Here is a 12,699-nt window from a genome sequence, read left to right as displayed (position 1 = left end):
CTATTAGTAAGGAATTTATTAGTGTAAGGAGTTCTTTGTAGCTATTTGGGGATTTTCTACACAGACAATCATGTCATATATAAATAGAAATTTATTTATTCCTTTTCAATTTCTCTGTCTTTTTTATTTTCTTGTCTTATTGCATTAGGTAGGACTATCCAGTACGTTGTTCAATAGGAATGGTGAAAGAAGACATCCTTGCCTTGATCCTGATATTAGGGGGAAAGCATCCAATTTCTCATCAGGAAGTATGATGTTTGTTTTAGAAGTATAAAAATTAAAGTAAACTACACATAGCATGACATTCACCATTTTAAAGTGGCATTAACTCTGTTCATAATATAGCACAACTATCACCTTTATCTGGTTCCAAAACTTTTTCATCACCTTAAATGGAAAACCTATAGCCAGTAAGAATTCAATCCTTATTCCTTTCCTTTCCTTGGTCCCATTCCTTACAACCACAAATTTGCTTTTTCTCTCTATGGATTTGCCTATTATGGACATTTCATATAAATAGAATCATACAGTGTGTGGCCTTTGTGTCTGGCTTGTTTCACTTAGCATAATATTTTCGAGGTCTTTTTATGTTGTACCCTGTAACACTATTAAATTCCTTTTTATGGCTGAATAATGTTACATTGTGGGGATAGTCCACTTCTTGATTATCTATTTGTCCATCCATGGACATTTGAGTTCTTTGCACCTTTTGCCTACTGCGACTAGTGCTACTTTGAATATTTATGTGTAAGTTTTTTTTTTTAATTTTTAACACCTAATTTCAATTATTTGGGTATATAATTGTAGTGGAAATTTGGAGTCAAGTAGTACTTCTATGTTTAACTTATTGAGAAGCATAGCTGTAGATTTTTTGTGTAGATGCTTTATCAAAATGAAAAAGTTACTCTTTATTCCTCCTTTTGGAGAATTTTTAAAATCATGAGTGGATGTTGTATTTTGATAGATCTATCTTTTAAAAACAGCTTTATTGAAATATATTTCCCATTCCATATGTTTCACTCATTTTAAATGTAAAATTTAATGTTTTTAGTATATTCATGGATATGTGTAACTATCATGACAGTCAATTTTAGAAGATTTTCATCAACTCAAAAAGAAACCTCATATCCCTTAGAAACCATTACCACCCTATAATCTCCCACTGAGCCATAAGCAACAAATAATATATTTTTTGTCTCTGTGGACTTTCTTAATTGTGGACATTAATATGAATAGAATCATATAATATTGGGCCTTTTGTGTCTAGCTTTTTTCAGTTAGCATAAAGTTTTCAAGTTTCATTCATGTTGTAGCATAATTCAGTACTTCATCCCTTTTGATGTTTGAATAATATTTAGTTGCATGGTTATAACAATTTCTTATTTATACATTTATCAGCTGATGGACATTGGGTTGTTTCTCCTTTAGCTATTATGATAATGTTGCTATAAATATTCATTTACAAGTATTTATGTGGACCAATGTTTTCAATTCTCTTGGGTATGTGTGAAGCAGTGGAATTTCTGGATTATATGGTTACTATAGATTTAATCATTTAAGGAAATGTCAAAATGTTTTCCAAAGCAATTTCACCATTTTACATTTCCAGTAGCTGTGTATGAGAGATCAAATTCCTTCATATCCTTACCAACACTTGTTATTTTCTTACTTTGTGATACTAGGCATCCTGGTGGGTGTGAAGTGGTATCTCATTTTCATTTTGATTTGCACTTCCCTGATTACTAATGATTTGAATTAACTTTTAATGTGTTTATTGGCCTTTCGCACCCTTCCTTGGAAATATCTATTCAGAAACTTTGCCAATTTTTAATTGAGTTATTTGTCTTTTTCTTAATTGAGTCATGAGTTAGTTTTCTATTTTGAATATAAGTCTCTTATCAGCTATATGATTTGCAAGTGTTTTTGCCAAATGTTATTTGTTGTTTCATTTTCTGTTTAGTGTTCTTTGAATGAATTTGAAAAATTTGATTCAATTTATTTATTTATTGCCACTTGTGCTTTGATGTCATCTCTGTGCTAAGTTCAATGTCATGAAAGTTTATTCCTACGTTTTCTTCCAGTAGTTGTATAGTTTTGGAGATGTAACATCAGCAAAATATCAGATGACGAAGTTCCAGGCCCTCATTCCCCAGAGAAATACCAAGTAAACAACAACAGACTGATTGAAGAAATTAAGTAGACACAAATAAATAGAAAGACATTCTGTGTTTGTAATTTGTGTTACCGAATCAGGTTTGTTTTTGCCTATCACCCAGAAAGCCAAACACTGAGATGATGAGATTGCAGCAGAGAGAGGGTTTTAATCACAAGGCAGCCATATGAGGAAGCAAGAGAATGAGTCTCAAAAGCACTTCAAAAAACATGGGGACTCAGGGATATTTATAGGGTAGGGGCTCAAGGTGGCCTGAAGTGTGGAGATAGGTGATTGGAGGTGAGAAGAAGTGAGGTAATGGATGATCTGCATAAGCGTGGTCAAATTTCATGCCTCTTCATAGGATGCATGTTCACAAAATGGTAGTATTAACATGATCTGATGGTGGAATTTTTAGCCTCTTGACATCAAAAGGTCACTGACCAGCCACCAGAATGGGCCCAGTTGATGGGCTGGTGGTCTCAACCAGCCTGAACTGGAGATGGTGGTCCTAATTCCTGAAAAAGAGCTCAAACACCCATCACCATGGTGACTCAGCCACAAGGGAGATGTTATCTGTAGGAACCAATTGAGAGTCAGACAACCTCTTGCCTAAGCAGCACAGTTAACAGTGGGCAGGGGAACAACTAGAAGTTATTATCAGTAGTTGAAAAAACGAAAAAATCTTTAGTTACTAGCTACCAAATCATCAAAGGCTAAATGTTTACCAGTTTCATTTGGAAGATTTAATATTGTTAAGATGCCAATACTACTCAAAACAATCTACAGAGTCAGTGCAATCCTTATCAAATTCCCAATAACAATTTTTGCAAAAATGAAAAAAATCACTCTAAACTTCATATGAAATCTCAAGGGATCCTGAGTAGCCAAAATAATTTTCGAAAAGAAAACCAAAGTTGGAAGTCTCACACTTTGTGACTTCAAAACTTATTACAAAGCTACAGGAATTAGTACAACATAATTCTGACATAAGGAAATATACATAACCCATGGGACAGAATAGAGAGCCTAGAAATAAACCCTTACATATATGGTCAAATAATTGTCAACAAGGGTGCCAAGACTATTCAATGGGGGAAAGAACCTTCTTTTCAGCAAATGGTACTGGTAAAACTGGATATTCGCATGCAAACACTGAAGTTGTACTCTTAAATTACATCGCATGCAAAATTAACCAAAATGGATCAAAGACTAAAACATAAGAGCAAAAACTATGAAACTCCTAGAAAAAAATATGGGAGAAAAGGTTCATGACATCTACTTTGACAATGATTTCTTGGATAAGACACTAAGAGCAAAGCCAATTTACAAAATGTAGATAAATTAAACTACATCAAAAGTAAAACCTCTGTGCATCAAAGGACATAATTAACAGAATGAAACCAACCTCTGGAATGAGAGAAGATATTTGAGAACTATTTATCTAGTAAGGGATTAATATCTACAATTCATCAATGATAGCAACAACAAAAACAAGCAACCCAATTATACAATGAACAAAGGACTTGAATAGATATTTCTCCAAAGAAGATATACAAACAGTCAATAAGTATGTGAAAAGAAGCTTAACATCATTAGTATTTAGGAAAATGCAAATCAAAAACACAATGGGGTATCATCTCACACCTATTAGTATGGTTAAAAAACACATAAATAAGTCCCACAAAATAGCATGTGTAGGTGAAGATGTGGATAAAATGAAACCCTTTCCACTGTGGTGTGAATGTAAAATGGCTCAACTGCCATGGAAAACAACATGACAGTTCTCCAAAAAATTAAAAAGAGAATTTCCATTTTATTCAGTTAGTCTACTTCTGTCTAATACCCAGAGGAATTGAAACCAGACTCTTGAAGGGTTGTTTGTGTGTTCATAGCAGCATTATTCACAATAGCCAAAAGTTGGAAGCAACTGAAGTGTTCAACAAATGAGTGGATGAACAAAATGTGGCATGCACATGCATAAATATTACTCACGCTTAAAAAGGAATGAAATTCTGGCACATACTACAAAATGGATGAAACTTGAAGATATTATGCTAAATTAAAAATCTAGTCACAAATGACCAAATACTGGATGGGTCCACTTATTTGAGGTACTTAAAGTAGTCCAATTCATACAGACAGAAAGTAGAATGATGCTTGCCATGGAATGAGGGATATAAGAATTGGGCATCATTGTTTAATGGGTACAGAGATTTAGTTTTGCAAGATGAAAATAGTTCTGCAGATGGATGGTTGTAATAATTACACAACAAAATGGATGTACTTAACACTACTGAACAATATACCTTAAAATGGTAAGATGGCAAATTTTATGTTTTATGTATTTTACCACAATAAAAATATAAAGAGATTTATAGTTTTGCCTCTTATATTTAGGCCTTTGGTCCATTTTGAGCTAATTTTTGTATATGTTATGAGATATGATCCAACATGTGGATATTAATTGTCCTAGCACTATTTGTAGAAAAGACTCTTCTCCATTAAATGGGTTTGCCACCCTTGTCAAAATCAGTTGACTACAGATCTATGTCTCTGTTTCTGGGTTCTTAACTGTATCCCATTGATCTATATGTGTATCCTTCTGCCAGTACCACATTGTGTTGATTAGTATTGCTTTGTAGTAAGTGTTGAAAATGGGAAATGTAAGTCCTACTTTGAGTTTCTTTTTCAAAGATTGCTTTGCCTATTCTTGGTGCCTTGAAATTCTATATGGATTTTAGATTCATCTTCTATGTCTCTACAAGGAAGTCAGCTACAAGGAAGGAAGGAATTCTGATTGGAATTGCATTGAATATATAGATCAATTTAGGGGATATTGCCATTTTAACAATGTTAAGTCTTATGATATATGAACACAGGAGATTTATTCCATTTATTTAGATCTTCTTTAACGTATTCAGCAATATTTTGTAGTTTTCAGTATGCAAGTTTGAACTTCTTTAATTAAATTTTTTCCTATATATCTTACTCTTTTTCATGCTATTGTAAATGGAATTGTTTTCTTAATTTCATGTTTGTTTATTGCCGATGTACAGAATTAAAATTTATTTTTGCATATTGATCTTGTAATCTTCCATTTTACTGTACTCATTTACACTTTAAACAGTTTTATAGCAGATTAATTCTGATTTTCTATGTATAAGATTATATCATATGTAAACAAAAACTTTTATTTATTTATTTCCGATTTGGATGTCTTTATATTTCTTGCCTCATATCCCTGGCTATAATCTCCAACAAAATATTTAATACAAGAGGCTAGAGCAAATATTTTGTCTTGTTCCTGATTTTAAGGGGAAACATTCAGTTTCACCATTAAATATTAAGTTAACTATGGTGTTTTTATAAGATTCCCTTTATCAGGTTGTGAAACTTCTCTTCCATTTCTGGTTTATTGATTCTTTCATGAAAGGGTATTTTATTATGCCAAATAGTTTTTCTCTATCAATTGAGATGATCATGTGATTTTTGTTTTTTATTTTCTTGATATGTTACATTAATTGATTTTCAGAAATCAAACCAACCTTGCATTAATAGGATAAATTCTACTTGGTCATTGTATGTGATTCTTTTTATATGTCTACGTGTTATGTTTGCTAGTACTTTGTTGGGGATTTTTGCATTTATAACATAAACATTATTGGTCTGTAGTTTTCTTATTGTATCTTTGTTTAGTTTTGGTATCAGGATAATACCGGGCTCTTAAAATCAGTTGGGAAGTGTTTTCTCTTCTATCTAGAATTTGAAAATAAATGCTATCAAATCTTCTCTAAATGTTTGGTAACTTTGAGCATTAAAGTTATATGAGCTGGATTTTTTGTGTGGGGGGTAGTTTCTGTATAACTGATTTAATCTCTGTTTTTAGGTAAATTCAGACTGTCTATTACTTTTAAATTCAGTTTTAGTAGTTCTTGTTTTCCAAGGAAATTGTTCATTTAATCTAGGTTAACTAATTTATTGTCATACAACTATTCATAATATTCCTATATAAACCTTTTATTTCTGTAAAGTCAGTAGTAATGTCTTCTCTTTCACTTCTACCATAAGAATTTGAGACTTCTCTCTTTTTTGTTGGTTAATCTAGCTAAATATTTGTCAAATTTGTTGATCTTTTTGGAATCATCTTTCAATTTCACTGATTTTCTATATTTTTTATTCATATTTTATTATTTGTCTTTATGTATTTATTATTTCTTCTATTCTTCTTGCTTTAGGGTTCATTTGCTCTTCTTTGTCCAGTTTCCTAAGGCAGAAGTTTAGGTTATTGATTTGAGATCATCATACTGTTTAATATTGGCACTTGCAGCTATAAATTTCCCTGTAAGCACTGCTTTGGCTCCTTCTCTTAAGTTTCAATATATCGTGTCATTATTTTTATTCATTTCACAGTATCTTATGATTTTCTTTTTCATTTTTTCCTTGGTCCACTTATTATTAAGAATGAGTTATTTAATTTCCACATATTTATGACTTTCTCACATTTTTTCTGCTTTTTATTCTAGTTCTATTTCATCATATTCAGAGAACACACTTGTATTATTTTTGTTCTTTAACTTTATTGGGGTGTATCTATGGCCTAGCATATAGTCTTTCCTGGATAATGCCTCATGTGCACTTGAGAAGAATATATATATGCTGTTGTTGTTGGGTGAAGTCCTCTATACATGCCTGTTAGATTTAGTTGATTTATAGTCTTGTTCAAGTCTTGTTCAAGCATATAGTTGCACAATTTATTTTAATCTCACTGATAAACTGCATAGTTTAATTCATTAACATTTAATGTTATTATTGATATAGTTAGATTAATATCTGTTGTTGGTAGTTTTCTTTTATCATCCTTTTAATATTTATGGACCGAGGAGTGATGATTCCTTTTTTTTGTAGTTTTGGTAATTTGTATCTCTTTTCCTTTTTTCCTGATTAAACATGGTAAAGGTTTTTCAGTTTTATTGACTTTTTCAAAGAACCAGATTTTGTTTTCATTACTTTTCTATATTTTCCTGTTTTCAATTTCATTGAGTTCTGCTCTGATTTTTATTATTTATTTCCCTCTACTTGCTTTACACTTAACTTATTTTTCTTTCTCTAGGTACCTAGAGAGAATCTTATGTTTTCAATTTTCTATATTGCTTCTTTCATAGCATATGTATTTGTTGCTATGCTCTTTCCTCAGGTTACTGCTTTTGCTGCATGTCATAAATTTTGATGTTTTATTTTTACTTTCATTACGTTCAAAATACTTTTAAAATTTATTTTTAAACTTCTTGTTTGACTCCTGGATTATTTAGAAGTATATGTGTCCTTTCCAGATATTTGGGAATTTTCTTTCTGTTAGTAATATAGAGATTAATCTTATTTTGGTCTGAAAAAATACTTTGTATGATTTCTATTCTTTTGACTGGTTAAAGTGTGTCTTATGGCTCACAATGTGTATTTTACATTCTTCCTTTATTTAATATTCTTTTTTTACGTGCATACAAATTTAGAATTGCTGTGCCTTTTCAGAGAATTGAACTTTTATCATTATGCAATGCCCATTTTTATCACTAATAATTTTTCTTGCTCTGAATTCTACTTTGTCTGAAACTGATATAGCTACTTCAGCTTTGTTTTGATTATTGATAGCATGGTTTATCATTCTCCATCTCTTTACTTTTAATTTCATTCTTTATACTTAAATTTGATTTCATGTATTCCTTTTATAACACTTTTATTTTATATATGTAGATCCAAGTTTCTGATTTATGTTATTTCCCTTCTGCCAGAAGAAATTCTTTTCACATTTTTTTCAGAACTTGTCTGATAGTGATAAATTCCCTCAGCTTTGATTGTCTGATAAAATATTTCTTCTTCACTTTGCAAGTATATGTCTTTTTATATATAATGGGTGTGTGTGTGTGTGTGTATATATATATATGTCAAACTCCGGGTTGGTGAATTTTTTTTTCTTTCAACTTTAAATAGTTCACTTCACTCTTTTTTTGCATGCATGGTTTCTGTTGAGAAGCATCCTATAATTCTTACCCTTGTTCATCTATTTGTAAGGTTTTTAATTTTTTTTTTTTACCTTTCAGGACTTTCTTCTCTCTAGTTTGAATAAAATAAGCCTAGATGTATGTAGGGTTTTCTATTTTTTTTTCTATACTTTGTTGATTGGTGCTCTATGCTTTCTGGAACTGTAGTTGGTGTCTGTCATTAATTTTGGAAAATTCTCATCCATGATAACTGCAAAATATTTCTTCTAATAGATCTGTCAGCTTTCCTTCTGGTATTACAAATACCCATATGTTATACATTTTGAAATTTGATTGTTTGATTTTTATTCTTTTTCTGTTTTTATTTGAGTTTAGGAAATCTCTACTGATTATCTTTAAGCTCACTGATTGTTTCCTCAGCTGCATCATTTACTATTGAGTCTATTAAAAGTATTTCTTTAAATTTCTCTTACAATGTTTTTTATATCTAAAATTGTTTGTTCTTTCTTAGACTTTCTATTTCTCTACTTACTTTGTCCATCTGTTTTGGATAATGTTTTCCATTAAAGCCCTTAACATATTAATTATAATTAATTTAAATTCCCTAGCTTATAATTCCATCTGCTGAGTCATATCTTACTCTGGTTCTGATGCTTTATTTTTTCTCTACAGACTATAATTATTGTCTTTTTGCATGCCTTATGTTTTTTTGTTGTTGTTGAAGATGGAGACACTTTTAGCATTCTAGGAATTGACATAGATATGATTTACGTTAACTGGCTAGAATTGTCTGTGTTTAGTTTGTTAGGTAGCCATAAGTGTTAGATGCTTTGAATTTCTGCAGTGTCCTTGTTTACATCTCACCTCTTGACTTTGGACTTTCCTAAGTACTTCTCAGAGAAAGCATGAGTTTTAAAGCTTTTTTTTTTCCAGTTGAATATCACTCTTATTTATTTTACTGGATCCCTGTAGGTGTGATGCTGTCTGGGAGGAACATTCTATAATATTTTGATTATCAGTCCCTGACCCTTGTTATTTCATTCCCCCCTCCTTAGGTGAAACTAAAGGCTAAAGGGGGATGGAGTAGGAGGAATGTTCTCCCCCTGGCTGAGATAAAGCTTGCAAAATCCTTGCCCTAGAGTCTCTGCTTTAGTTATGAAGAAGACTCTGAGTGTGTTTCATAATGATTAGTCTTTCTTTCCCTCTAACCTTTGTTAGCCACGAGAGAATCTTTTTCAATCTTCATAATGAGAACCAGGTGAGGTTCCTGGAAGTAAAGCCATGAAAGTTTAGTGAACTCCCTAAGACAGCAGCCCCCAAAGACTGTCTCATTCTCACGCTAACACCCAGCTTCCAGTAAATCATCAAAATTATAAATTAAATATTCTGAGTAGATTATGCCTCCAGTGGCTTCAGTTTCAGGTAAGCAGAACTCAGCTGTTGTGTCCATCTGGTTGTGCCTGTATCTTCAGATTCTTGAATAATCGTCTTCTGTTTAAGTTGATGGTTTCCTTACAACCTCAGTTCTCTTATGGACTCAAGAAAAAATACTGATTTTCAGTTTGTCCAGCTCTTTCTTGTTATAAGCACAGGACCGACGACTGCCAAGCTCTTGATATGTTGAAGCTAAATCTGTAAGTCCTCATAATTCTATTTTTTAATATTAGTCTTTTATATTTTACCCTGCCTCACCCTCCTCCATCCATCATATACCACAGACATTTGTTGACTTAACAAGTATTGAATAATAGATTCGAGTTTATCCAAGGGATCAACTAGTCTTATTTACTTTACTTTCCATTTCTGTCACTTGAAATATGACTGTCCCTTGGAGAATCTCGCAGCCTCTGGAATTTTGAAGTCACTCTCAAACACTGGCACTCTTTTTTCAAAAAAGTATTCAGACCACATTATGTTTATCCTATACTGGCTTTTCTTATCCTTCCCTATTTCACCAATTTTATTCCTTATGCATCCTACTTTACAACTGTTTTGAATAATTTTGGGGGCATCTTTCTTTCCCAAAATATATACATTTCAGAGTGACTGGTCCATATTTTTTTAACAGATTTTAATATCTTTTATGACCTTAAGTAAAATGTAATACTTTTCAATACAGTATCATTGAATCAGATTAAAGAGTTATCCTTCAGATCTAACTAGGTAAAGGGATTCATATGTTCCTTAATTTTATATAAGAATTACTTGCCAGAGATCCCCAAATATTTAGCGAAGTTTGATAGCTTCTTTAGAGCTTCTAACAAATGTGAATAGCCGTGTCGTGTATGTCCTTGAATAAAGAGTCATTCTCTTCTCTTTAGAGGCTGCCTTCTTTAATGATGTTCACAAATTTCAGAAAGTTATGCCCAAAGTCAGAGAAAAACACAAAGAAAATAAAGAAAGAGAAAGAACCTCCACTTAGCTGTCAAGTTAGTTTAATTAGTACTGGTTCTTAATGGATGAGAGATGATCTTTCCTACATTCTACAGTGAGTTATTGGCAGGCCTCTATAAGACTTATATTTTTGTCATCTCTGAGCTCTTTTCACTTGAAACAGATCTTCTTTGGAATATCTACCATGATACTGATAACAGTATATTGATCTCCTCTATATGAAATGCTTTCCTTCATCTCTGAAACGGACCATGAAAGATTTTTGACAATAGTTGATTAGCTTCTCACTGGGCCAATAAGATTCTACTTCCTAGAAACTTGATTGGAAATTTACTTATCTCAATTTTTTATGAATGACTAGTATAATGGTAATACAAATGTCTTCAAGTTTGGAGATACAAGTGAGGAGACACAAAAACAAGAATAGAAATTGAATAGGCAGAAATTGAAGGATGTATCAGACACTCAGGCAGAAGTAGAGGTGAGAGATGAGAGAGAGAAGATAGATATTTGGACAGAGATAGAGAAAGAAAAGAGGATGAGATGAGGAAATGGTGACTGTGATTGCTACCAGCAACCGGTTCCTGGTGTGAGTTCCCACTGAGGCCTTGCTACACTCTGCTTTCCATGAGGTAACCTTTTCTCTATAATATAACTCCCTTTTGGCTTATGCTAGCTGCATGTTCTTCTGCTGTAAGTGACCAAGGGAATCTTGATTAAGATGCCTCTGCTGCTTTACTTATCCTCTGTGTTAGCTAGCAAATATGTACCCACTTGATGTACCATTAGTGTTCTCAAGTAAGGTCAGTGGAGGATCAAGAAACCACCATACAATGGACATCCCAACCATACTGATGTGTAAACAATTTCTCACTTATAGTGACATTAGGGATTTCAGGTTTTACTGTGTCTACTTTGCTCCTGAAATAGTTAGGCCATAGATATTTAATATAATTTCTAGGTAGTGGACTTTTAAGAATCCCTCCTCCCAAATTTTAGAACAGCTAGACTTAAAACCAAGGGAACTAATTATTCAGCAGATGTTAGATGTATAATCTATACTCTCTCTGAGGATATATTTTTTTAAAGGAGGAAGAATATAAAATGCATCTTTGACTGAATATTATTGAAATAGAAGAATGAGGTTGGTGATGTATGACCATATCAGAAGATTTTTACAAACTGTAAGATTTTTTAATTTTACCATGGATCATGTGTCTGACCCTTCTTTTATTCCTGGAAGAAAGAGATAAAATTCCTATATGAAAGCTCTCCTTCCTATACCAGAAGGAAAGTAACATTCTTATCATCAAGGATGAGAAATTGACACCAAGAGAATTCCACACAAACAGACCATTTTAAAATAATTCTAATCTTCCTTTAGCCTCCTATGTAGTTCCATTACTTTTCCACAGTTAGCTCTCTTTGTTCAACCTCTGTAACAGCATGTAGGTTTCATCATTTCTTTGGGTGTTCATTCCTTATGAGGGCTCATGTGTCAGCTAAAAAATTTATATAAATTTCTGTGCTTTTCTCTGTTACTTTCTCTTATGCCAGTTTAATTTTCAGGCCCAGTTAAAAAAGTCTAAGAAGATGAAGGTAAAATTTCTCATCCCCTTCAATATGAATGCATTTAAGTTGGATAAAAGGAATCACCGGCTTTTGTTTTTAAAAAAATACTTTTCAAAATAAACATAATAAATATGAATATATGACTTTTAAACAAAGTTTAACATATAAAATAAATTGAAGAAAAATTGTTTTCAAATTCACCCATATCACCAAATTCACCGCGTCACCCCAAATCACATTAGAACAGTTCCCTCTGTTCTGTTTCTACATTTAATATCCTACAGCATATTTTGGTTGTGTTCTAATTTTTCATATGCCATTATGTTTCAAGAAATGCCAATTATTATATAGTCATGTGAATAACATTTCTAATATATGCATACTGTTCTATTAAATGAAATTTTCAAACTTTTCTTATAATGCTCTTGCTAAAATTTTAGTTTGTTTCCAATAATCCTGTCTTAAACAACATAGAAAAATAGACTTTTATATGAATATTCTACTTTTCATGACAATTTCAGTTTGACATATTCCTTCAAATGGAACACTGTGTAAAAATGGAAAAGCATATGTATAGTGTTT

This window comes from Equus przewalskii, chromosome 17 (genome assembly GCF_037783145.1).
Source record: "Equus przewalskii isolate Varuska chromosome 17, EquPr2, whole genome shotgun sequence".
Taxonomy (NCBI): Eukaryota; Metazoa; Chordata; class Mammalia; order Perissodactyla; family Equidae; genus Equus; species Equus przewalskii.
Note: the sequence above shows the minus strand (reverse complement) of the source record.